Consider the following 20,425-nt stretch of genomic DNA (forward strand, 5'->3'; position numbering starts at 1 on the left):
AGAGTGAGGCTCTGGGACTTTACCTGAAGTATTCTGAAGCCACAGAGTAGGAGAAGAATTTCCCCTCCCAAGTATTTTTTCACTTTTGTCCTTGTATAGCTAGTGATTAGTAGTAAATTCCTGAGCTACATTTGAAGAATGAGGTATTGTTAGAGGACAAAAAGGAACAGAACTAGATCTTGGACTAGGAACATCCAAGTGCTTGGAGGGTGTTTGTGGTCAATTGAGAGTGAAGAGGAAATTGGAATCCCTAGAGGCCAAAGAGAATGAAACCCTGTCAGGGCCGGCCTGGGACAGACATGTGATTCTCACCAGGAGGGGCCCCTGTGGTAAGATATGAATAAGTGCATCCAAATTGCACCCATCACTTTCCTTCTAAACCTCTTCTTTCTGTTGTTGCAACACACTCATCCTATTCCCATCTACCCAGTGTCTCAGGCCCCAAAGAAAGTCTTTGAGTCTCTTTCCTTCACTCCTCACAGATAACATACCTTCATAATTTTAAATCTAATGGACTCACACTTACTGATCTCCTAATTGCAAGCCCTTATCTCAGCAATGGGATTAGAGAAATAAATAATAAAAGTTCTCAGAGGGTTCTTTTCTGAAAGGATACTAAAAAGCTAGGAAAATTCCTGGGCAAGTGAAATAGGGAAACTGAAACAAGAAAATTAAACCAAGCCAAAAAGTCTGAGCAATTATGGCAAGCTGATGAATAACAAGAACTTATCTCTTATAACCAAGGACACTCAAGAGCAAATGGCTTATACCTCTCCTCCCTAACCAAAGAATACATAGCTTAAATATTCCTGGTCTGGAGAATAATGGGCAGAAATTCAATAATGTCTTTTTTTGCCAGCTAAACCAGAAGACAGATGAAGTCAGGGGGACAAATAACAAGCACCCTATTAACAGCCGGGCAGATCCAAGATAAAAGTAAAACAGCATAGCAGACCAAAAAAAAATCCCACACCCACCTTTATGCTCATTTTGACACATCAGCATATTAAAAATGTACCTGGAAAACTGATGAATGTCCTGCTGAAACCCACCCCTAAGATTCTCACATATAGAAAAAAGATACAAAGTCCTCAGGACAAAGACTCAGTGCAGTCTTGCTGTAGTACAGCTTACCAATGCCTCTTCCCAGGCATGGAAATTTCTACTTCCTCCTAAGCTCTAATGGTCCCAAGGAGACTTGCAGCCAGGGGAGCAGCTCAACCTAGGGTTACCCCCGATCTGGTCTTTAAGGCCCCTTTTTCCCCTGACTTCCCAGTGAGCTAATAGCAGCCCCACTTTGGCTCACTCCTTTACTGTAACTTTTCCAGTGAGCCAAAGCAGAGAACCGCCTAGGCTCTCTCCTGTTGCTTCTTCTATCCCAAGTCCTTCCCTTATTTTACTGTCCCTAGCCTTAATAAAAACACTCTTGAAGTCACCTGAACTTGTGAAATATTTTCTACATTCAGTCAAGAACCTACACTACTGACCAGCCTGAGGCAGATCCACTCCAGACCAATTCCTATCCAGTAACACCATGAACTCACAATCCTGAAGGATAGAGAGGGGGCTGGGATGGTAGGAAAGATTATACCAAACAGAATTAGCTGAGGCTCCTCTTAGCTTTAGTGACCTCACTTTCTAATTGTAGACAATGCAGAATCATGGTGTCAGACCTTTTTCACCTCCAAATATTTTCACCTTTAAATTGACTGTAATTCCATCCTTGTGTTCTTCTCTTTGACCCCCAAGGGAGAAGTGTCCCTAATGTCTTTGCAATACTAACTGTCCTCTAAATCCTACTCCTGCTCACCTCCCCCTGGGTCTTGTGTTCCATGTCTTAAGTCTAAAATATCTTGAGTACTTCACTTTCATGGTTGCTTTGCTTTGGACAAGGAAACATGTTCAAGCCATCCCATTCCACTTAAATAAAGATTGGACCCTGACTCTTCCATATACTTTTATCTTCTTTATACCCTTTAATTGACAGATTTCTCAAAAAAATATAAACAAAAACAAACCACTAGTGCTTCTGTCTCAATAAATGTTGATTTAAATGAACTAGTGAATGTACCCCAACCATTTATTATTTTGTCTCATTTCTGCCCTCATCTTTTAAAGAAAAATTCTCTTTAAGCCTGATACTTGTACTCTAGTTACTCAGTCCAGAAGGACCCTCCAAGATGTTCATGCTGCTTAATTTTGGGACCTTCTCTGTGTTGACCATCTGTCTTCTCTTGTACCCATGATGATAATGTGCCTCCAAACAAAGTAGATCATATAAGTACTGTGGATCAGAGACTTAGCAAAGATATGTTAAAAATTCCAGCATTTATTGAACATATATTTATTGAGGAATGTCAGCATGCTGGGAAATGTGCTAGATGCTATGAGATTAATGATGAATAAGATCAGTTAGATTCCTTCCTTTTGAGAGTTTACATTCTAGTTGGGGGACGCAGACTATTAACTTGTAAATACTTGAATAAGCAAAAGAATTTTAGAATGTTTTAAGTGTTGATAGAGAAAAAGCAGGTTTACAGGAACAAGTATAGAGGACTCACGGACAAAAACCAAGGGGGGTGAAAATGGGAGGGATGTGGGGGGCACTGAGGGGTGGTGGGCTGGGATGGGAGTAGAGGACAGAAAACTGTATTTGAACAACAATTAAAATAAGTTAAAAAATAAGCAGGTAATGAGATGGAGAGTAACTTCAGGCTACTTTTGTTGTGTGATTAGAGAACATGTAGATAAAGTGTTGTAACTCTGGTGCTCATCATGAGCTGCTTTAGTCCCTTCTGTGTCCTGTCTTTTCCAGTGCCTATCAAATGTCATTCTCCAATGATTTCTCTTCTGGGTATTAATCCAAAGGAAATGAAAATACTAATTCAAAGACATGCACCTTCACCTTCATTGCAGTATTATTTACAATAGCTAAAACATGGAAACAAGCTATTTCCTCTGATAGATAAATTGATACAGAAAATAAAATATTATTCAGCCATGAAAAGAAGAAACTCTTACCATTTGCAACAACATGAATAGACCTTGAAGGCCATTCAACATCCATGAATGGACCTAAATGAGGTAAGTCAGTTAGAGAAAGGAAGGTATTACCTTTTTGGTGTGTGTGAAAACTAAAAACAATTACAAAAAAATAACCATTGAGCTCACAGAGAAACAGATTGGTCATTGCCAGGGTTGGGAATTGAGGGAGCCAAGTGGTTCAAGGAATTCAAAAGGTACTAACTTACAGTTATAAAATGAGTCCTGAAGGTGTAATGTATAGCAAAGTGACTATAATTGATTATACTGTGTTGTATATTTGAAAGTTGCTAAGAGAGTAAAACCTTAAAAGTTTCCATCTTGAGAAAAAATTGTAACTATGTGTGGTGTGGATATTAAGTAGATGTATTATGTTGATCATTTTATTATATACATACTTCAAATCATTATGTAGTACAACAAAAACTAACATGATGTTATATGTCAATTATATACCAATACAAAACTTAAAAAAACTTTCTCTTGCCTCAACATCTCTATCTTCTGTCCTCTAAATCTTATTATTCCTTTGCTATTTGAAGCTGCTTTTGGACTTGTTGGATTAACTATGTAGAATGGCTGATGCAATCGGAAAGTCATCCAAACTTCCTGGCTCTAGCCATTGTGGGGTATCCATCCACTTCTGATGGGGTAATGGCGATGTAGGCACCTTTTGTGCTGTGGAACCCCCCATTTACTTCTGTGGTCCCTGTCTCATATTATTAAATATTGGACATCATTTACCCCATTAATTTGGTTCCTTTGTTTGAAAAGCTATTGAATTTCTTGTCTCTCTTCCAATTATAGTCCATATTTCATATTGCTTCCTGAAACTCATATTTAAATCCTCATTGGTTTATGATAGAATCAGATTACTTGGCATTCAAGACCCCTTGTAATTTGGCAAGAGTTAACCTAATTTGTTTTACAACTTTTGTTTCTCTTCCTACTTCTAGTTCACTTTCTTCCCTTAGAAACTACACTCTGCTATTTTTGTCAACCTCAAGTTTTCTTAATCCTGTGTATTGAAGGGGAACAGAACATATGTGCCACTTTGGCAGGTGAATAATTTTGAGCAACCAAGACCCAGCAGACTGTGGAAAAGCTCTTAACCTCTCCCTTATCTATCTAAAATAATTTAGATGTGGGGCTCATACCAGGAAGAGAGCTATTATCAGAAATAACTTTTTGTTTTTAATCTGAAAGGCTTCTCTGCATGACATGCAAACATTTGTTTAATAAACATTTGCTTTTCTCATCTGCCTGTGAATTTGCCTTCCTCCCCTTTGAAGCTCCAGAGTCCTACCTCCTTCTCTTTAGTTCTGGATGAAATATAAGCCTCAGTGGCCTGACTACCATTAAATATTCAAGCTTCTTTTGGGCTTCTGTATGTATATAAATAAATTTGGTGGTTTCTTGTTAACTGTCTTATGTCAATTTGATTATTAGAACAGCCAACAAAACTGAAAGGGAAGAAGAAAAAATTCTTCTCCCTTACAAAATAATATTACATGAGACTTTCCCAATCTTTCTTGCCCAGGACTTTACCGTTTAGACCCAGTTCAAGTTTCTCCTTATTTGAGAAGCCTTCCATTTATCTTCCAGGTTCAGTTAGTACCTCTCCTTTCTGTTCTCACAATGGAACTTATTACATTAATTATAATAACAACATTCAACTCTCCAGCCCTTTATTCCTGGAAAAGAGTTAAAAACAATCTGTTCACTCTTTTGTGCTCTTAAATGTGGCTCACTGCAAAGAACCACCCTTCCCATAATGACTTAAAGAGAGAAGACTCAGTGATGTCCCCTAACCTTTAAATTCTCTCTCTCTCTTTTTTTTTTTTTTTTTGCCAAAAAAAGATGAGCTGAGCTGTTAGCCTTCTCTGATCAATAGAAACAAAGTGCTTGTTACTAAACCTTAATTAAGATTCTCTCCTTTCTCCAGGCCCTTGAACTTTGACTCACCTTCCTTTTACCCAGCAAACAGTGTGCACTTCCTCTGCTCCAACTCTCTTAAATGATCCTATCTAAAGATCATCAAACTTCAGGAAAAAACATTTCCTGATTATCCCTCTCCCCCCATACCCTGTTCTTTCTAGCAGAACCTCCTTGACCTTTTCCTATAAAAGTTCCTGTCTGCCTGGCCTGTGAAATGCTTACAGCTCTAAGGTTGTATTGTTTTCTCTGTTGTAATAGTCTTCTTTCTCTTATTGAAATGACCTTTTCAAATAATGTACCTTTTTTACTTATGTCTAGATTTATTTTTATTTACTAATACCAATAACTAAATTGTTTAATTGTCTGTTCAGATAGTATAGTCCCTTTCCTTCAGATTTGGAGCTGTTGTTTGGAACAATGACCATTGCAGATTCAAGTAGGGTTCTTAGCATGGCTTAATCTGCTTGTGTCTGTTTCCTCTGAACTTTTTAATACATTTCTGTTTCTGTTTTAGTCTTTGAGTCTGTCTTTTTTGTCTAGCCCATTTTCCTCCCTCTTCTTCACGTACCTGTGTCTTTGAGGCCAACCTCCTGTCTTCAGTGTGTAGAGTAGGTTCCTTCCCAGAGCTGGCAGACTGCTGACTCATATCTCCAGCCTAGACTTAGGCTCTGGCTGTGTAGAGGTGTCTGGATTTATATACTGAGCAAGAAGTGAAAAACTGGTTTCACTTTTGCTTTTAAAAAAGGAAAATTATTCAGATAATTAAAAGGACTCGTGTTTATTTATCTTTACTACAATTCCTTGTTTTTTTCAAATTACCACAATTAGGAGACTAATGTTGGTGTGTGGGTGCATGTGTGTACATACCAATGGACTGGGGTGAGCACAAGAGTACAACCATAGCAGAAACAGGGTAGGGAGAGAATTTGGGAGAAGAGACATAGGCACATTTTCAGAGCAGTGTCTTTCTCAGGAATGAGCTTTAACAGCTTTACTGTTTTAATTCTTAGGTTGTAACTGAACAAAAACAAAGTTTTGGCTGCTTGCTGCCACAAAATCCAAAGTTGTGAGACAAATCTGGTGCAAAAGGAAAGAGGTTTTATTCAGCTGCCAAACAACCTGGAAGAAAGGTGGACCCCATGTCTCATGTCCTCTTTCTGCCCGTCTATAGTATTTCCCAGGAGTGGAATGGGAGGGCTTTTTTTCTATGCATATACCCTTCTAGCTTTTGGTGTGCCTGAGGCCCCATCCATTTATCTTTTTAGCCTTCACGCATTCAAAGTCCCATCTATTTATCTGCCCAGCCTTTGGAGTGCTCAGGTGCTATCCACTCACATCTCTAGCTTTCTGCCTGCTCAGTGTAAGAACATCCTTCCCCTCCTGGGCAAGTGGGGGCGACTTCCCAACTCTCTGATTGACTGTCTGTGATAACAATGATGCCTAGAACAGAAAGAGAAGTATGCTCCTAGTGCTAATAAAATTTGTTATTTTTTATTTCTTGTAAAATCTTTTAGACTAGACTGAGTTTTAAGTCTTGAAGCTCTGTTTTCTGAAGATGTCTAGTTTGAAAATTAACAGAACTTCCAACATTTTATTACCTCATTTAGATTAACCTCTTTTAGTTTAATGATCATAAAGGTGGGTTGTATTTAAAAAATCTAAAAAACACATTCTGTGTTTATGGTGAGAGACAAAATTTTATTCTTCTCTATCTTTTATGTTAGAGCTTTTTAGAAATGTTATTTCTGACAGTGTTCCTCAGAGTTAAAGTCATGTAAAACATTTTATTATCTTTCTCTGAATATAATGCATTATAATATTGATTGCAGACCAGTACACCTTTCCTATTGTTTTTCTATTTCAAACTTTTACAGTCTGATGCACAGGTATTCTTCCAGGTGAACTTCATATTTCTTCTTTTAGGTTTCTCCAGAAATCCTATCTATATCGTCCCCTTTTCTACTTGTTTTCCTTATATAGGAGCATTGGGGTTTTCTTTCTTTTCTTAAAGTTTATTTTTCAATTACAGTTGACATTAAACATTATGTTGTATTAGTTTCAGGTACCCAGCATTGTGGTTAGATAAACAATAATTTAAAAAATGATCTCTTCAATAATTAGAGTACCCACACACCACATATAGTTATTATAATATTATTGACTATATTCCCTAAGATCATTGGTGTTTTCTAATAAGCAAGAGTTTTAAGGCCAGTCAGAAGCATTTGAATCCAGCATCCACAGTTAGTAGCTATATTTGCTTAAGTCTTGGTTATGGAAGGGCAACCCAAGGAATAAGAGCAACTGAGTAGTAGAGTGAATTTCCCAGTAGTAATACCAACCTCACACAATGTTAATGGAGATAAAAGCCTTAGCCTGAAGTAGTTGTTCAAATTTGAAATATTCTCCTTGGCACATAATTGGTTGGAAGATAAAAGCTATCAAAACAAGGAGCTTCAAGGGAAATCTCACCAGCTGCCAAGTTCCATCAAGTGTGTAATATGAATTTATGAGATTTTCTGTATGAGTGTTACAGTTCTTGTGGGATTTTGTTTTCCACTTATATGCTGGGTCTTGTACCAGTGTCTGTGTTTTTTCTATTGCTATGCTATGAGTCTACAGATGATAGACTTTGATGTACCTCAGATTCTGTCACATTAAAACACATTTTCTGTATATGGTAAGATCTCAGTAAATATTTTATAATTTTTCTGTGGTCTCAAAATTAGATACACAAATGGGTTGATTCCACCACAGCTGCTTCTTATTACTAAGGTCAATGTCCAATACTGAGAGAAGACTTTTGGTTTCATTTCTCATATTCATCTCAATTCCCAGAAATGTTTGTTCTTGACAAGGATGTTTGTTAAAAGATTAATGAACATTCTTTGTGAGCTATAATTTCCAGGCTTTCCCGCCTTTCTGCCAGTTTTGTAACTTACAATTCCATTTGAAAAATTTTGGCCTTATTATGCATAAGTAAAGGGAAAAGAAATTCACCCAGACCTCCTTAGAAATACTTGAGAGAGCTGAGTACCCAGGAGCTTTCCCAGGGTGAGGCTAGAGTGGCACTTAGGGTGCAAGGGAGCTTAAGGCTCAGGAAATCTTTACATTTTGCATTCTAGGTGCCTCATTTACTTAAACCTCTTTCCACCCCTAATCCCAGCTTTGGCCAAAAGTCCATTGCTGTGGGGCAACTCATCTCTCATCCATTTATTAGAGAGAGAAGGGCAGCTGAGATCACTAAGTCTATCCTGCCTGGCATTCATCTCTTATTTTTTCCTTTCAGCTTCCCTTTCTGAAATCTTGTGGGAGTTACTTGTCAACAAAAAGAGGGGAGAAGAAGAAGGAAAATCAGATAACCCAGGTGTAGTAGTAATAATCCAGTCTTCATATTCAACATTACATGTGTGAGTGTTTTTCCTTCACTGAACAATTGTGCAATACTGACTGGGTGTCCAACAATATACGTGTAACACATTCCGACACTGTCTACCTGCACACAGTGTAACATCCCACAGGTTAAGGGCTCAATGCTCCCTTCAGATTCCAGTCACAGGTAGCACATCCCTGGGTACTCACAACTTCTGTCCAGCTTGTTTACAAAGTAGAAGTTCCCACACTTCTACTAAAACAAGAAGGGTTCTACAAAATAGAACACTTTTTAGGTTCTATTAATTATCTGGAATGGTTCATAGAACTTAGGGAAACACTTGCTTATGTTTACCAGTTTATTAACGGGTATTATAAAGGATACGGATAAATGGACATACAGGGCAGGGTCTGGAGGAGCCTTAACTGATATGGACCCCAGCTCATGGGGTCTGCAACATTGTGGATGGGGGAGAGACATTTACATGGACTACCGAGTCCTGTGGAAGAAAAGGGACAGCATGGCTTTTTCTCTCAAGGGGAGCCAAAAGCCACAGCCTCCCCCATGACAGGCCTTTATTGGGTTTCTGCTCACAGTACATGATGGTCCTCAATTACTATGCATAGGTTCACTTTAGGAAGTTACCTTTTACAGAAAACAAAGGAGTCAATGCCACTAATCACTTCATAGAAGAAGGATATTTACAAATGAAAAGGGAAAAGTGGTTGAACCGGTTGCACTTCATACTGGGGAGTTTTAGCATGGATTTTAGGAAGTTACAGTAAGCATTTGGTTTCTCAATTCAGGGTGAGGGTGTTTTAGAAAAAGCAAGTCTCAAAGCAGCCTAGGCACATTGCAGGCCTGATTCCCCACAGGAGAACCTATCTGTGGGCGTGGGTCCTGCATATCTCTGGGTGGGAGCTTGGCCCACACCACTCAGAATGGTCTCCTACACTTAATGTAGGAACTTTTGTTTTCTTGGCATTGTGGAACATCTTCCTCCCAGTATATGTAGTATTATATTCACCAACCTAGAAGCTTATGTGTAGGAAAAATACACATAATAGTGTATTTATCCATATATCAGGCACTTGTTCTGATAGTTTTCAAAGGCAATGAGACTTTCTTTGTAGTTTTGTGTGCTGCAGAGCAGGTTCTGGTGCGGTATAAATACAGAAGTAGAGACATTGGTGGTAGGAAGAAAAAAGTGATAAAGCAAAAAATGTCCCTTAGATCTTGTGAATTTTACTGTCACCTATAGAGAATGACTTGTATGCTGATGGTAGATTATTTGTCCATGCTTTGGAATGTTGACAACATTTATACAATGGTTTTTTCCTCATGGCTTATTATACAGTTTTAGTCTATTTGAGTGCCAATTATGGAGGTAAAGTCACAGAAAACAGTGATCTATTCAAAGAAGGCAAAATTGCAACAAATTAATGAAGGTGTAAAGTATTGTAATGTCCTCACTCCTCTCCCTGATCAAGGTAGATTTGGTTTTAAGCCAATTTAGAGCTAAAAGTATGAGTTAATATTTCAAAGTGGTTGTTCTCAGTATTTATTTTGCATAATTGTCACTTGAGAATATCTTACAAATATGGATTTCCAGCCTGCTTACAAAAATTCAGACTGGGAGGTCTAGCTTATAGTTCAGGAACTATTATTATTTTCAATTTTTTTATTATTGCTCAATTATAGTGGTCCCCATTTTCCCCTGATTACTCTCCTCTGCCCTACTCACCCCACATTCCACATTCAACCCTCTCCCCTATTGTCTTTGTCCACGGGTTCTTTATGCATGTTCCTTGGCTTGACCCTTCCCCTTTTTTCCCCCGTTATCCTACTCCCCCCCTCCCCGGTCACTGTCAGAGTTTTTTTCTTTATTTCCATGCCTCTAGTTCTAATAGGAACTATTATTTTTAAACACCCCCAAATTTAATTTATGCTGTTATCACGTGGTCAATTACATTTTGCAAAAAACACTATTCTGAAGAGACATTTATAGTGAAGAAAATGTGAGAGTGTGAAAAATAAACTTTTATCCCACAACATTGCTGTGCTTGTTGTTATTTCCAATAGTCTTTTGGTGGATTCTTTAATGTTTTCTATATACAGAATCATGTAGTGCATACATAGTGACGAGTTTACTTGTTTGTTCCTTATTAGGATGCCTTTCATTTCTCTTTCTTGTCTTATTGCTCTGGCTAGGACTTCTACTACTATGTTGAATAATAATGATGAGAGTGGGCATGCTTTTTTTTGCCACTGACCTTAGAGGAAAACCATTTAGTTTTTCATTTTTCAAGATAATATTAGCTGAGGGTTTGTCATATATGAACTTTGTTATAATAGGGCACTTTTTCTCTGCTGTTGATTGTTTTAATCATAAATAGATGTATTTTGTCTGATGCGTGCACCAGCCTGCAGTGTATGCAGTGTTATGGATGGGATTTGAGACAAGTTCACATGGACTACCAAGTCCTGTGGAGGAAAAGGAATAGAATGGCTACTCTGTCAAGGGGAGAGTGTGCTGACCCTTGCCTAGACAGGCTTTTATTTTATTTATTTTTTGCACAGGAATATAGGTACAACTTATGAATTATTGTCAGGCAGTAGGATCAAACAATAGATAGCATACAAACAACTATTAGGGCTTCTTTTGAGTCAGGGCGTATCAGCTAAAAGGCTACAAAACTTTGGGAAACAAACTCATTTCCTGCTCGGGCCTTTATCATTTAACTAAGAGCATTCTTAGCAAAGCAGGCTTCACAGGATTTTACATATTCTTTCTCAGGCCTGATCACCTGGGAAACCCGCCCTTTCCAGCACAGGGCTGCACCGCCCTCTGTCATTGTTTCAGGCTTAAGTCAGGCAGAGGTGGCAAGATAGCCAAAGAATTTTGGGAGACTTCTCTTGGATTCAGGGGAGTCAAGCTTTGTCAAGACCAAGGGGCAAGGGTCCATCACCCCCTTTCTCCATAGCCCCCCAAGTCCTTCCCTGGGGCCTCCATGTGATTATGCCTGTCTTAGGTGGTTCCCCCCTTGGGGAATCTTACCCATCATTGGCTAACTGATCAAGCATTGGGGGCCAGTTATGAAAAAAGGAGCAGAAGCAGCACTTCTGCCAGTGAGATAAGCTTTGTCTCCTTAGTGGCTTATGGTCTGAAGGTTGCTCACTCAGCCTTAGCCATGGGGGCGGGGGATTACAACTCCTGAAACCAGGCAAGGCAGCTCACAACATTTGTCAAATAATTTTTCTGCATCTATTGATGTGATATGATTTTCACCTTTTATTTTATTTTTTTAAAGATTTTATTTATTTATCTTTAGAGGGAAAGGGAAGGAGAGAGGGAGAGAAACATCAATGTATGGCTGCCTTTCCTGCATCCCCTGCTGGGAATTGGCCTGCAGGGAACTGGCCTGCAACCTAGGCATGTGCCCTGACCGGGAATCGAACCGCGATTGTCTGATTCACAGGCCCATGCTCAATCCACTGAGCTACACCAGCCAGGGCTCACCTTTTATTTTTTTAAATATATTTTATTAATTATGCCATTACAGTTATTCTGTTTCCCTCCTTCATTCCCCTCCGCCGTTCACACCCCCTCCCCCACCATTCCCCCCCTTTAGTTTATGACCATGTGTCTCAAGTTCTTTAGATTCTATATTTCCCATACTATTCTGGCCCTCCCCCTATTTTCTACCTGCCATCTATGCTACTTATTTTCTGTACCTTCTCCCCCCTTCTCCTTCTCCCACTCCCCTGTTGCTAACCCTCCATGTGATCTCCATTCCTATGGTTCTGCTCCTGATCTAGCTGTCCTCTTAGTTTGCTTTTGTTTTAGGTTGGTTCTTAATAACTGTGAGTTTGCTGTCCTTTCACTGTTCATTTTTTTATCTTCTTTTTCTTAGGTAAGTCCCTTTAACATTTCATATAATAAAGGCTTGGTGATGATGAAATTCTTGATTTTGATCTTATCTGAGAAGCACTTTATCTGCCTTTCCATTCTAAATGAAAGCTTTGCTAGACAGAGTAACCCTGGTTGTAGGTCTTTGGATTTCATGACTTGGAATACCTCTTTCCAGCCCCTTCTTGCCTGTAAGGTCTCTTTTGAGAAATCAGCTGACAGCCTGATGGGAACTCCTTTGTAGAGGACTGTCCCCTTATGTCTTGCTGCTTCTAGGATTCTCTCCTTCATTTTAATCTTCGCTAATACAATTATGATGTGCCTTGGTGTGTTCCTTATTGGATTCATCTTCTTTGGGACTCTCTGAGCTTCCTGGATTTCCTGGAAGTCAATTTTCTTTGCCAGATTGGGGAAGTTCTCCTTTATTATTTGTTCAAATAAGTTTTCCACTGGTGGCTGTTCCTCTTCCCCTTCTGGTACCCCTATAATTCGGATGTTGGAATGTTTAAGGATGTCCTGAAGGTTCCTAAGCCTCTCCTCATTTTTTTGAATTCTTGTTTCTTTATCCTTTTCTGTTTGGTCATTTTTTCCTTTCTTCTTGTCCACTCCTTTGATTTGAGTCCCAGTTTCCTTTCCATTACTATCGGTTTTCTGTGCATTTCCCTTCATTGTTTTTTTCTTTTAAAAATTTTTATTTCTTATTTTCTATTTTGTTTATGTTGTGATTTATTTATTTATTTATCTTTAGAGGGGAAGGGGGGAAGGAGAGAGGGATAAAAACATCAATGTATGGTTGCCTTTTCTGCGGCCCCTGCTGGGAACTGGCCTGCAGGGAACCGGCCTGCAACCCAGGCATGTGCCCTGACTGGGAATCGAACCGCGTTCGTGTGGTTCGCAGGCCCGCGCTCAATCCAGTGAGCTACACCAGCCAGGGCCATTTCCCTTCATTTCAATTAGTTTAGCTTCCATATGTTCCTCTAATTTGTGACTAAAATCAACCAGTTCTGTGAGCATTCTGATCACCAGTGTTTTGAACTGTGCATCTGAAAGTTTGGCTATTTCTTCATCACTTAGATTTATCGTCTCTGGGGCTCTGAGTTGTTCTTGAGCTATATTTTGATCTGTTCGTGCCCGTTCCTTAGGTGTTCACCAGGGTGGGGCCACCAGATCGCTGGTTTGTGACACTGTATGTGGGGGAAGGTCAGAGAGAGGCCACCCAGGTCGCTGGTTTGTGACCCTCTATGTGGGGGCATGGTCAGAGAGGGACAATGGCGATTCCCTCTGTCGCTTCCCGCTGCTGGGGCCCATGGGGTTTGTCTCACCACCACTAGCTCCTTCACCGGTTTATCTGCACGCAAATGTGTAACCATGGCCTGCCCTCAGTGGGTCCAACACCTTGTGCCCTCAGTGGGTCCACCCGCTTCTCCACACCTGGGATCTTCCCATGGCTGCTGGCGCACCTGGGTCACGCGCCCGGGTTGGTCAGGTGGATCTTTCCTGCCCAACCCTGCTCTGCTGCTGGCTCTGCCCCTCATATCGGTTTGGCCGAAGGGTTTGTTGTTGTCAGACTTCCGTGTAGTTCAATTTTCTGTGGTTTGGCTGCATTTTTATTGCTAAAACTTTGTTTTTTTTAAACTTGGTTGTGTGAGAAGGTGCAGTGCTTCCACCTCCACCTCCATCTTGGCGGAAGTCCCCTATTTTGTTAATGTATTATATCACATTAATTGATTCAGGCAATAAATTTTCAACACATAAGCCAAAAACATACAATGGAGACAGAAAAAGCCTCTTCGATAAATGATGCTGGGGAAACTGAAAAGACACGTGTAAAATAATGAAAGTAGATCAATCTGATAGCATACACAAAAAATTAACTCTAAATGTTTTAAAAACTTGACCATAAGATCTGAAACAATAAAATACACAGGAGAAAATATGGACATTAAAATTGTGGACCTTGGACTAAGAGAGATTTTTGTAAATTTGACCACTGTGGCAAATAAAATAAATAAATAAATAAATAAATAAACAAATAAATAAGTGAATGGGACTACATCAAACTAAAAAATTTCTGCACATCAAAAGAAACTATCAAGAAAACAAAAAGGCAACCAACCAAATGGGAGAAGAGATCGCAAATGAAACCTCTGATAAGTGTCTGATATTAAAACATATAAAGAACACATGCAACCAACAACAAAAACCAAACAAGCTGATTTAAAAATGGGAAGGGGACCTAAATAGACCCTTTACTAAGGAGAACGTACAGACGTCCAACAGATATATGAATACACTCAACCTCACCCATTATAAGGGAAATGCAAATTGAAACCACAATGAGATACCTCCTCACACCTGTTAAAATGACTCTTACCAATGATAGGAAATAACAAGTGTTGGAGAGAATATGCAGAAAAGGGAATTCTTACACACTATTGCTGGGAATGTAATTTTTTTCCAGTAAAGTGCCACAAGACAGTGAGGTGGATTTTCAGCCACTGTGGGAAACTGCCATATGACTCAGCAATCAGTCTTCTGGATATCTACTTGAAATATTTGAAGACACTTACTTGTAGAGATATGTGTGCTCCTGTATTCATTGCAGCATTGTTTATAATAGACAATACATGGAAATAATATGTGATTTTTGATGAATGATTGGATAAAAAAGATATGTGGTACATATATACAAATGGAATACTATTCAGCCATAAAAACATGAAACATTGTTTTTTTTACAATAATATAGGTGGGTCTTGAAAGTATTAAGCTAAGTGTAATATGTTAGAAGGAAAATTTAAGAACAGTATGGTTTCAGTCATATGTGGGATATAAAAGGAGGACATGAACAAACAAAACCAATAAACAAGCAAACAAACAAAACCCTCCAAACTCATAGGGACAATAGAATGGTAGCTACCAGATGGAAAAGGTGTGGGGAGGATGAAGAGGATAAAGGGTGTGAAATACGTGGTGAGATGAGAAAGACTTCTGACCAAGATGAGGGTGTAGGTAGATAAACTTTGGCTCCTTGCACAACCAAAAGAGGGACAACAACAAATTTAAAAACAAAAATTAACCAGAACTGCCAGGAAATTGAACTGTATGGAAGTCTGACAACCAAGGACCCATAGAGGAAACATTAATTCAGACTGGCAGGAGGGGTGGACATGGGCAGCTGGGGTGGAGAGGGCATGGTGCACTGAAGCAGCAGGCAGACTGGGTGGTCCCATATTTTCATGTGGATAAACTAGGAGGAACAACTGGGGAACGAGACAGACCATGCAACCCAGGGTTCTAGCATGGGGAAATAAAGCCTCAAAACTTCTGGCTGTAAAAACCTGTGGGTTTTAGAGTGGTAGGAAAAACTCACCTCACAGAAGAGTTCACTGGAGAGACCCACAGGGTCCTAAATGTATACAAACCCAACCACCTGGGAATCAGCACCAGAGGACCCAATTTGCTTGTGGGTAGAGGGGGAAGTGACTGAAAGCTGGCCCAAAGCAGAGCAAGTAGCATTGTTTCCTCTCCAACCCCTCCCCCACATATAGTTCCACAACAGGGCAAAGCAGGTTTGCTCCACCCTGGCAAATACCTAAGGATCCCTTACAATGTAACAGGTGTATGGAGACCAAAAATTGTGGCCCAAATGAAAGAACACATCAAAGTCCAAAAATGGAACTAAGCCACAAAAAGACAGCCAACCTAACAGATGTAGAATTTAGAACACTGGTAATAAGGATGCTCACAGAAATGGTTGAGTATGGTCACAAAATAGAGGAAAAAGTGAAGGCTATGAAAAGTGAAAAAAAGGAAGATATACAAGGAGCCAACAGTGAAGGGAAGAAAATGGAACTTGAATCAATGATTTGGAGAAGGAAGACGTACATTCAACCAAAACAGAATTTAAAAATATGAATTCAAAAATATGAGGAGACACTTAGGAACCTTCATGGTTATTTTAAATATTCCAACATCAAAATCATAGAGGAGCCAGAAGGAGAAGAAGATGAGCAAAAAATTGAAAAATTATTTGAAAAAACAATGAAGGAGGATTTTCTTAATCTGGCAAAGGAAATAGACTTCCAGGAAGTCCAGGAAGCTCAGAGAGTCCCAAAGAAGTTGGACCCAAGGAAGCATACACCAACGCACATCATAATTACATTTCCCAAGATTAAAGATAAGGAGAGAATTTTAAAAGCAGAAAGAGAAAAGAAGACAGTTATCTACAAAGCAGTTCCCATAAGAAACTATCAGCTAATTTCTCAAAAGAAACCTTACAGGCAAGAAGGGGCTGGAAAGAAGCATTCAAAATCTTGAAAGGCAAGGACCCCTATCCAACATTACTCTATCTAGCAAAGCTATCATTTAGAATGGAGGGACAGATAAAGTGTTTCCCAGATAAGGTCAAGTTAAAGGAGTTCAGCTCACCCAGTTCGTATTGTACAAAATGTTAAAGGGACTTATCTAAGAAAAAGAAGGCTTTGCAACATCAAGGATGGAACTGGAGATCATTATGCTAAGTGAAATAAGCCAGGCAGTGAGGGACAAATACTATATGATCTCACCTTTAACTGGAACAGAGTCAACAAAAGAAAAAAGCAAACAAGATATAACCAGAGTCTTTGACATTATGAACAATCTAACAGTAGCTGGAGGGGAGCGGGAGGGGACAGTGGGAAGAAGGATATTCAGGAACTACTATAAAGGACACATGGACAAAACCCAGGGGGAAGGTGGAAGCAAGGTAGGGAGGTGGGTTTGGAAGAGGTAGGGAGGAGGGGTAGAGAGAAAATACAGACAACTGTAATTGAACAACAATAAAATCATTTAAATTTAAAGAAGAAAATAAAGAAGATAAAAAATATGAACAGTAAAGTGGCAACAAAGTCACAACTCTCAACGACCTAACCTAAAAACAGAAACAAAAACAAACTAAGCAAACTACTAGAACAGGAACAGAATCACAAAAATAGAGATCACATGCAGGGGTATCAGTAGGGAAGGGAAGGGGGCAAATAGGGGAAAAGGTACAGGGAATAAGAAACATAAATGGTAGGTAGAAAATAGACAGGGAGAGGTTAAGAATAGTATAGGAAGTGTAGAAACCAAAGAACTTATGTGTACGACCCATGGACGTGAACTAAAGGGAGGGGGGATATGGGTGGGAGGGCTGTGCAGGGCGAAGGGGAATAAAGGGGAGAAAAAAATGGGACAACTGTAATAACATAATCAATAAAATATATTTTTTAAAAAAGGAGACTTGATTTTGGGTATACACAATAGAGTATACAGATGCTATATTATAAACTTGTATATATAAAATTTATATGAAAATGACTCATTTGACATTGTTTACTTCTAATTCCTCACTGAAGTTTTCTTTCTGCCTGAGTATATAAATGAATACCCATGTAGTTTCAACTACTATGCTAGAATGTTCAACTGAGAATTTTTCAGAATGTGGCTTCAAATTATAAAGAAATTTAAAAAGCTGTAAAGAGCTATAAAACTCTTTAAAGAAACATATAGGCTAGATCCAGAAATTTTGCCAATATCTGAGTGACTTCCATACAGTTTCCATAAGAGGTCAGAAAGAATATTGGAAAAAAAAAATCAAGGAAATAGTGAAAGATTTCTCAGAGCTACTATGACCTGCTTCCTTACAGTGAAAATATGCATCAAATGTTGACCAGATTTAGAATAATAAACACAATAATAATAATAACAACAACAACAACGGCAATCCTATTTACGTATATCCTGGCAATTTTCTCATTCCCTGAGAATAAAGAGTAAAGATTTTAAAGAGTAAACAAATGAATTAACATGTCAATGATACTGTAGTTAAAACAAACAAACAATAAAAACATAGAAAAACCAAATTAGCAATAATGTTATTTACAGATAAGTTAAAACAGCAATATTCAACCTTTTTCATTTCATGGTACACATAAAGTAATTACTAAAATTCTGCAACACACTAAAAAAAGTATTGTATTTTGGTAAAACTTACACAATAGTTTTAGTTTTCATTTATTCAATAAACAGCTATTGTGGTGTTGGCTTCACCAGGAAGAGACCTATTACCAGAGATAACTGTATATATCAGAGAGATTTGTCTACATGTCAAGGCAAATGTTTGTTTACCAAACATTTGTTTCTTTCATCTTCCTGCGAATTGTCTTTCTCCCTGGGAAGCCCCAGACTCCTATCTCCTTGTCCTTAGCTCAGGATAGTGTATAAGCCTCAGTTGCCTGACTGCCATTTAGTCTTCGTGTCTTTGCGGGGTTCCCATATGTATTTAATTACATTTTGTTTTATGCTGTTAACCTGTCTTATGTCAATGTAATTATTAGACCAGCCAATTAACATAGAAGGGAAAAAGGGAAATATTTCCTCCCCTAAAATGTTACACTACATGAACCTTTTCCTATCTTCTTTGTTCAAGTTTCTACAACTTCTGACCCAGTTCAACTTTGTCTTAATTTGTGAAGCCTTTCATTTATCCTCCAGGTTTAGCTAATACACCTCTTTTCCATGCTTACATTGAACCTATTACTTACATGAACCATGATAACAAATTTAAACTTTTCCTGAGCCTTCTACTCCAGGAAAACAGGTAAAGAAATCATCCACCTTTTTGTGTTCTAATAAACAGCTAACTGCAAAGAACCATTCTTTCCCTTATGACTTAGAGAGATAAGGCTCAACAATGTCTCATTTTTTACTTGTAATGAGGCTAGACACAGACCCTTTAAATTCCCACTCTGTCTTATAAATAAGATTAGCTGAGCTGTTGAGCCCCACTTCACATGAATATGACTTAAGCTTCTCTTTTTTCTCTAGGCTTCTGAACTTGATTCAATCTCAACTTTACTCAGCATACAACCCTTCCTTAATGATATCTCCTAAGAACCAGTGACAGGGGACACAAGACTTAGAAAACTTTAGCTTAAGGTAAAAAGTTATAAGTCTAGCAAGTAATGTGTATATTAAAGCTTTTGTTTCAGAAACTACAGCTAAGGCTCATCCTGGCTCCAGGAAAAACAGCTGATCTCCTGGGGCACTGCTAGAGACTACAGCCTGGGGACAAGTTGGAGGCATCTGGGGCCTTTGTGTTCCAGGGAGAGCAGGCAACTACTCTCCCCTGGGAGCAGCTAACTGCCAAGGACAGGAATGTTGCAGCTTCTGAATCTCAAAGCCCTCACCACACCTTGTTTATCTCCTCTGCCCCTTCCCCCCCAGCCATCTTTATAAAAGGTTTGGCCTGGAAAGAAAAGACAAGATGGTCTGTTAGGATATGAACCCACCATCTTCTCAGATCACTGGCCATCTGAACAAAGCGCCCGTAAAAGATTCAATCACTGTCATTGCTTAGTGGGTTTGGTAGTGACAGGGAGCACGAATGCCAGTGTCTTTTCCAGTTACACCAGCAGAACCGAGGGAGAATATTTCCCTTATTATCTCCCTCTCTCTGGACCCTGTTCTCTCTGGAAGAACCTCATTGACCCTTTCCCATCAAAGAAATTCTTTTCTTCCTGGCCATTCAGTTGCCTGCAGCTCTATGGTTGGGTTGTTTCCTTACTGCAAAAGTCTCCTTCCCCTCAATTGTAATAATGTTTTTCAAATAAAGTCTTTTTACTTAAGTCTAGATTTATTTTTGTGTGAAAATATAAATTACTAAATTGTTTAATTGTCTGTTTAGAGAGTGTAGTCCTTTCCTTCAGATCTGGAGTTGCTTTTTTGAATAATGACCATGCCAGATTCATCTTGATGTTCTTAGTATGTCTTCATCTCCCCTTGTCTCTGTTTCCTAGAACTATTTCCCTCAATTCCTGTTTCTGTTTTAGTCTCTGAGTCTGTTGTATTTCTCTGTCTACTCCATTTACCTCTCTCTTCACCTAGCTATTTCCTTGAGGTCAAGCTCATGTCTTCAGATTACTCCAGAGAGACCTGTATGCAGAGTGGTTTTCTTCTCAGAGTCTGGCAGGCTGCTAGCTCACATCTGCTACTCAGACCTAGGCTTCTGTGACAGTAGTGGAGGTGCCTGAATTTACCCCCCATGCAGAAAGCAAAAATCTGGTTTAACACTTTTTTTAAAAAATGTTGATTTGAGAGAGAGAGAGAGAGAGAATTAGAAGGAGAGGTCCACTCTCTAA

At 39.0% G+C, this 20,425-nt stretch overlaps 1 protein-coding gene across 1 annotated transcript in view; it reads right to left on the reverse strand.

The window, feature by feature from the left end:
• LOC119041179 (interferon-induced very large GTPase 1-like) overlaps positions 1-5,633 on the reverse strand; it is a 44,722-nt gene extending 39,089 nt beyond the window's left edge. The window contains 1 exon segment of the mRNA XM_053662826.1: positions 5,549-5,633. The gene's annotated coding sequence lies outside the window, so the exon portion shown is untranslated.
• Positions 5,634-20,425: the final 14,792 nt, after the last annotated feature.

Source organism: Artibeus jamaicensis, unplaced genomic scaffold (assembly GCF_021234435.1).
Source record: "Artibeus jamaicensis isolate MK-2021 breed Jamaican fruit bat unplaced genomic scaffold, CSHL_Jam_final contig_2962, whole genome shotgun sequence".
Lineage (NCBI taxonomy): Eukaryota > Metazoa > Chordata > Mammalia > Chiroptera > Phyllostomidae > Artibeus > Artibeus jamaicensis.